The sequence below is a fragment of the Budorcas taxicolor genome, chromosome X (genome assembly GCF_023091745.1).
Source record: "Budorcas taxicolor isolate Tak-1 chromosome X, Takin1.1, whole genome shotgun sequence".
Lineage (NCBI taxonomy): Eukaryota > Metazoa > Chordata > Mammalia > Artiodactyla > Bovidae > Budorcas > Budorcas taxicolor.
The window spans coordinates 25,328,048-25,334,990 of record NC_068935.1 but is presented as its reverse complement, the minus strand read 5'-3'; positions in this window follow the sequence as shown (position 1 = coordinate 25,334,990).

The window sequence follows — 6,943 nt, the reverse complement described above, 5'->3', positions numbered from 1 at the left end:
AGAGACCCATCCCAGGGAGGGCGTATTGAAAGAGGAGAAGTTTCCAAATACCAGGAAACCCTCTCACCGGCGGGTCTGTGGGGAGTTTTGGAATCTCAGAGGGCAACATAACTAGGAGGAAAAAATAAATAAAACCCACAGATTACGCGCCTAACTGAAACTCCCAGAGGAGAAGTAGCCCAGACGCTCTCGTCCGCCACCAGCAAGCGGGGGCTGAACAGGGAGGCATGGGCTGCATTGCTTAGGGTAGGGACCCAGCCTTAGAGGGCAATCTGAAGGAGCTAAAGTGAGATAGCAACACAAACCGTGGGGTAGCCAGAGAGAGAAGGAAAAAAAAAAAAAAAGGAAAGAGAGAGAGAGAGAACTTTCTCATGAAAATCTTTAACCTAGGGCCCTGCGGGCCAGCTCACAGAACAAAGGACTGAGCGAATACCAGAGGAGAGCTAGCCAGCAGTGGACTGGCCCATCCCCCGCCAGAGACAGGGAGGCAGGCTAGCGACAGCCAGAGCCGGAAGGCAAGGGGCAAACTTGGCACCAGAGATGGCATCCTCCACCAAACTGCAAGCAGGTTCCCAGTTGCTAATCAAGTCTTCCTGGGATCCTGGACGGTTGACATCTTCCAGGAGGGTCACAGCCAGAGATCAGCTCCCCAGAGGAGACACAAGGCAGACCTGAGATGGCACTCCTGCTGCGCACCCAGGAAACTGAGCTGCTGGGATGGGGGAGGTGATAAGACACACTTCTCTACCTGGGGAAAGTGCACTCGCCAAGCACCTGGTTTCCTGAGCTGCTTGGACCTCGGAAGGGCACAAAACACAGGCCCAACCAAGTCTGTGCTTTTGTGGAGTACTCAAGAACCTGAATGGCTTAGACCTGGGAAGTGCACGCAACCCAGGGCCTGCCTTAGCCAGTTCCCCTGCAGAGCAACCTGGAGCCTGAGCAGTGTAGACCAGGAAAGCACACACGCCATGAGCAGGGGCAAACCCAGTGCGGCCCAGACACTGTGAGCACTCCCCACACATGCCAGTGATATTAGCTTGCAATGTTCCTCCCTTCCTGCAGCACAATTGAACAAGTTAGCCTAAATGATCACCTTCACCCCCTTGTGTCAGGGCGGAAGTTATATACCAAAGAGACTTGCAAACAGAGGAAGCCAAAATAAACAAAGAGGGAACCGCTTTGGAAGTGACAGGTGCAACAGATTAAAACCCTCTAGTTAGCACTGGCTACACTGGAAGGGACCTATAGACCTTGAGAAGAAGCATAACCTGGAACAGGAACTATCTGAAACTGAACTGACCCACACTGCCCTCAACAGCTCCTGATAAATTCCTAGATATATTTTACTATTATCATTTTTAAATTAAAAAAAATTTTTAGGCTTTTTATTACTCCTTTAATTTTCATCTTTAAAACCTATTACCTTGCAAAAAAAGGACCCTATTTTTAAAGCAAATATCATATATATATTTTTTATAACTTTTGCAATTTTGTTTTGTTTTGTTAGTATTGTATTTTTGAGAGTCTAACCTCTACTCTAGATTTTTAATCTTTGTTTTTTGGTATTTGTTATCAATTTTGTACCTTTAAGAATCCAACCTTCAGTACCCATTTTTACTTAGGAGTGTGATTACTGGCTTGATTGCTCTCTCCCCTTTAGACTTTCCTTTTTCTCCCCCAGGTCACCTCTATCTCTTCCCTCCTCCTTCTCTTCTCTACTTAACTCTGTGAATCTCTTTGTGTGTTCCAGGCTGTGGAGAACACTTAGAGAACTGATCACTGGCTACATTAGTCTCTCTCCTTTTGATTCCCCCTCCTCTCCTCCTGGTCACCCCTATCTCCTTCCTCCCTCTTCTCTTCTCTATGTAACTCCGTGAACCTCTCTGAGTGTTCCAGATAGTGGAAAGCAAGTAGGGAATTGATTACTGGCTAGATTGCTCTCTCACCTTTGACTTCCCCTTTTCTCCTCCTGGTCACATCTATCACCCTTCTCCCTCTTCTCCTCTCTATGTAACTCTGAACCTCTCTGGGTGACCCTCACTATGGAGAATCTTTTCACCTTTACCCTAGATGTTTTATCATTGGTGCTGTATGGATGGAGAAGCCTTGAGGCTACTGTAAGAATAAGACTGAAAGCCAGAGACAGGAGGCTTAAATCCAAAACTTGAGAACGCCAAGAAACTCCTGACTCCAGGGAACATTAATCGACAAGAGCTCATCCAAAAGCTTCCATACCTACACTGAAACCAAGCTCCACCCAAGAGCCAACAACTTTCAGAGCAAGACATACCAAGCTAATTCTCCAACAACACAGGAACATAAACCCCAGCACAAAAATACAGGTGGCCAAAAGTCACACCAAAGCCATAGAGACCTCAAAACTCACTACTAGACACTTCATTGCACTCCAGAGAGAAGAGATACAGCTCCACCCACCAGAACACCGACACAAGCTTCCCTAACCAGGAAACCTTGAAAAGCCACTCGTTGAACCCCACCCACAGGGAAGAACCTCCACAATAAAGAGGAACCACAAAAACTTCCAGCATACAGAAAGGCCACCCCAAACACAGCAATCTAAATGAGATGAAAAGGCAGAGAAATATTCAGCAGGTAAAGGAACATGATAAAAGCCCACCAAACCAAACAAAAGAGGAGGAGATAGGGAGTCTACCTGAAAAAGAATTCAGAATAATGATAATAAAAATGATTCAAAATCTTGAAAACAAAATGGAGTTACAGATAAATAGTCTGGAGACAAGGATTGAGAAGATGCTAGAAAAGTTTAACAAGGACCTAGAAGAAATAAAAAAAGAGTCAATCAATAATGAATAATGCAATAATTGAGATCAAAAGCACTCTGGAGGGAACCAACAGTAGAATAATGGAGGCAGAAGATAGGATAAGTGAGGTGGAAGATAGAATGGTGGAAATAAATGAAACAGAGAGGAAAGAAGAAAAAATAATCAAGAAATGAGGAAAACCTCAGAGACCTCTGGGACAATGTTAAACACCCCAATATTCGAATCATAGGAGTCCCAGAAGAAGACAAAAAGAAAGGCCATGAAAAAATACTTGAGGAGATAATAGTTGAAAACTTCCCTAAAACGGGGAAAGAAATAGCCACCCAAGTCCAAGAAACCCAGAGAGTCCCAAACAGGATAAACCCAAGGTGAAACACACCAAGACACATATTAATCAAATTAACAAAGGTTAAACACAAAGAACAAACATTAAAAGCAGCAAGGGAAAAATAACAAATAACACACAAGGGGATTCCCATAAGGATAACAGCTGATTTCTCAATAGAAACTCTTCAAGCCAGAAGAGAATGGCAGGACATACTTAAAGTGATGAAAGAGAAAAACCTACAACCTAGATTACTGTACCCAGCAAGGATTTCATTCAAATATGAAGGAGAAATCAAAAGCTTTACAGACAAGCAAAAGCTGAGAGAAATCAGCACCACCAAACCAGCTCTCCAACAAACGCTAAAGGATCTTCTCTAGACAGGAAACACAGAAAAGGTTCATAAACTCAAACCCAAAACAACAAAGTAAATGGCAATGGGATCATATTTATCAATAATTACCTTAAATGTAAATGGGTTGAATGCTCCAACCAAAAGACAAAGACTGGCAGAATGGATACAAAACCCCTATATATCATATAAGACCCCTATATATGCTGTCTACAAGAGGCCCACCTCAAACCTAGGGACACATACAGACTGAAAGTGAAGGGTTGGAAAAAGGTATTTCACACAAATGGAGACCAAAAATAAAGCAGGAGTAGCAATACTCATATCAGATAAAATAGACTTTGAAGTAAAGGCCGTGAAAAGAGACCAAGAAGGACACTACATAATGATCAAAGTGTCAGTCCAAGAAGAAGATATAACAATTATAAATATATATGCACCCAACATAGGAGCACCACAATATGCAAGGCAAATGCTAACAAGTATGAAAGGGGAAATTAACAAAACACAATAATAGTGGGAGACTTTAATACCCCATTCACACCTATGGATAGATCAACTAAACAGAAAATTAACAAGGAAACACAAACTTTAAATGATACAATGGACCAATTAGACCTAATTGATACCTATAGAATATTTCACCCTAGAACAATTAATCTCAACTTTTTCTCAAGTGCACAAGGAACATTTTCCAAGATAGATCACATCCTGGGCCATAAATCTAGCCTTGGTAAATTCAAAAAAATTGCAGTCATATCAAGCATCTTTTCTGATCACAGTGTGGTAAGATTAGATGTCAACAATAGGAAAAAACTATTAAAATACAAACATATGGAGGCTAAACAACACACTTCTGAATAACCAACAAATCACAGAAGAAATAAAAAAAGAAATCAAAATATGCACAGAAACGAATGAAAATGAAAACACAACAACCCAAAACCTATGGGATTCAGCAAAAGCAGTGCTAAGTGGAAGGTTCATCGCAATACAAGCCTACCTCAAGAAACAGGAGAGAAATTAAATAAATAACCTAACTCTATACCTAAAGCAACTAGAAAACAAAAAGGAAATGAAGCGCCCCAGGGTTAGTATAAGGAAAGAAATAATAAAAATTAGGGCAGAAATAAATGCAAAAGAAACAAAGGAAACCACAGCCAAAATCAACAAAGCTAAAACCTGGTTCTTTGAGAAGATAAATAAAATTGACAAACCATTAGCCAGACTCAACAAAAAAAAAAATAAAAATAAAAAAGGAAGAAGAATCAAATCAACAAAAGTAGAAATGAAACTGGAGAAATCACATCAGACAACACAGACATAAAAAGGATCATAAAAGACTACTATCAGCAACTATATGCCAATAAAATGGACAACTTGGAAGAAATCGACAAATTCTTAGACAAGTATAGCTTCCTAAAACTGAGCCAGGAAGAAATAGAAAATCTTAACAGATCCATCACAAGCATGGAAATCGAAACTGTAATCAAAAATCTTCCAGCAAAGAAATGCCCAGAACCAGATGGCTTCACAGCTGAATTCTACTAAAAATTTAGAGAAGAGCTAACACCTATCCTACTCAAACTCTCCCAGAAAATTGCAGAGGAAGGTAAACCACCAAACTCATTCTATGAGGCCACCATCACCCTAATACCAAAACCAGACAAAGATGCCACAAAGAAAGAAAACTACTGGCCAATATTACTGATGAACATAGATGGAAAAATCCTTAACAAATTTCTAGCAAACAGAATCCAACAACATATTAAAAAGATCATACATCATGACAAAGTGGGCTTTATCCCAGGGATGCAAGGATTCTTCAATATTCACAAATCAATCAGTGTGATACACAATATTAACCAATTGAAAGATCAAAACCATATGATTATCTCAATAGATGCAGAGAAAGTCTTTGACAACATTCGTCATCCATTTATGATAAAAAAAAAAAACCCTCCAGAAAGCAGGCATAGAAGGAACACACCTCAACATAATAAAAGCCATATATGATAAACCCACAGCAAACATTATCCTCAATGGTGAAAATTGAAAGCATTTCCCCTAAGACAAAGATGCCCACTGTCACCACTACTATTCAACATAGTTTTGGAAGTTTTAGCCACAGCAATCATAGAGGAAAAAGAAGTAAAAGGAATCCAGATAGGAAAAGAAGTAAAACTCTCACTGTTTGCAGATGACATGATCCTCTACATAGAAAACCCTGAAGACTCCACCAGGAAATTACTAGAGCTACTCAATGAATACAGTAAATTTGCAGGATATAAAATTAACACAGAGAAATCCTTTGCATTCCTATACACTAACAATGAGAAAACAGAAAGAGAAATTAAGGAAACAATTCCATTCACTATTGCAACGAAAAGAATAAAATACTTAGGAATATATCTACCTAAAGAAACAAAAGACCTATATATAGAGAACTATAAAACACTGATGAAAGAAATCAAAGATGGCACAAATAGATGAAGAAATATACCATGTTCATGGATCAGAAGAATCAATATAGTGAAAATGAACATACTACTCAAAGCAATCTATAGATTCAATGCAAATCCTATCAAGCTATCAATGATATTTTTCAGAGAACTAGAACAAATAATTTCACAATTTGTATGGACATACAAAAAACCTCAAATAGCCAAAGCAATCTTGAGAAGGAAGAATGGAACTGGAGGAATCAACCTGCCTGACTTCAGGCTCTACTACAAAGCCACAGTCATCAAGGCAGTATGGTACTGGCCCAAAGACAGAAACATAGATCAATGGAACAAAATAGAAAGCCCAGAGATAAACACACGCACCTATGGACACCTTATTTTCGACAAAGGAGGAAAGAATATACAATGGAGAAAAGACAATCTCTTTAACAAGTGGTACTGGGAGAACTGGTCAACCACTTGTAAAAGAATGAAACTAGAACACTTTCTAACACCATACACAGAAATAAACTCAAAATGGATTAAAGATCTAAATATAAGACCAGAAAGTATAAAACTCCTAGAGGAAAACATAGGCAAAACTTTCTTTTATGTTTGGATCTTCATTTTGCTTTTATTTTCAGATAAACTTGGAGGACATCAGAGATCAATGAAAATCAAAATCTGTACTGCCTTTCTGCAGTACTGATAACCAACTAGGAAACATAATAAGACAAAAAGATTTCATTCAAAATAGCAATGAACTTTTAAAGTACCTATAAGTAAATTTTTAAAATAAATAAAGATCATTGTCTAGAAGTTATTGAGGACATAATAACTGGAAATACCTGCTATACTCATTATAAAAATGTCAGTTCTCCACCAAATTAATCTATAAATTAAATGCAATTTTAATAGATATCCAATATCATTTTTATTGAAACTAAAAAAATTGATTCCAAAATTCACCTAGAAGAATAAAATACAAGAAATAAGACAAATGGGAAAAGAAGACTAT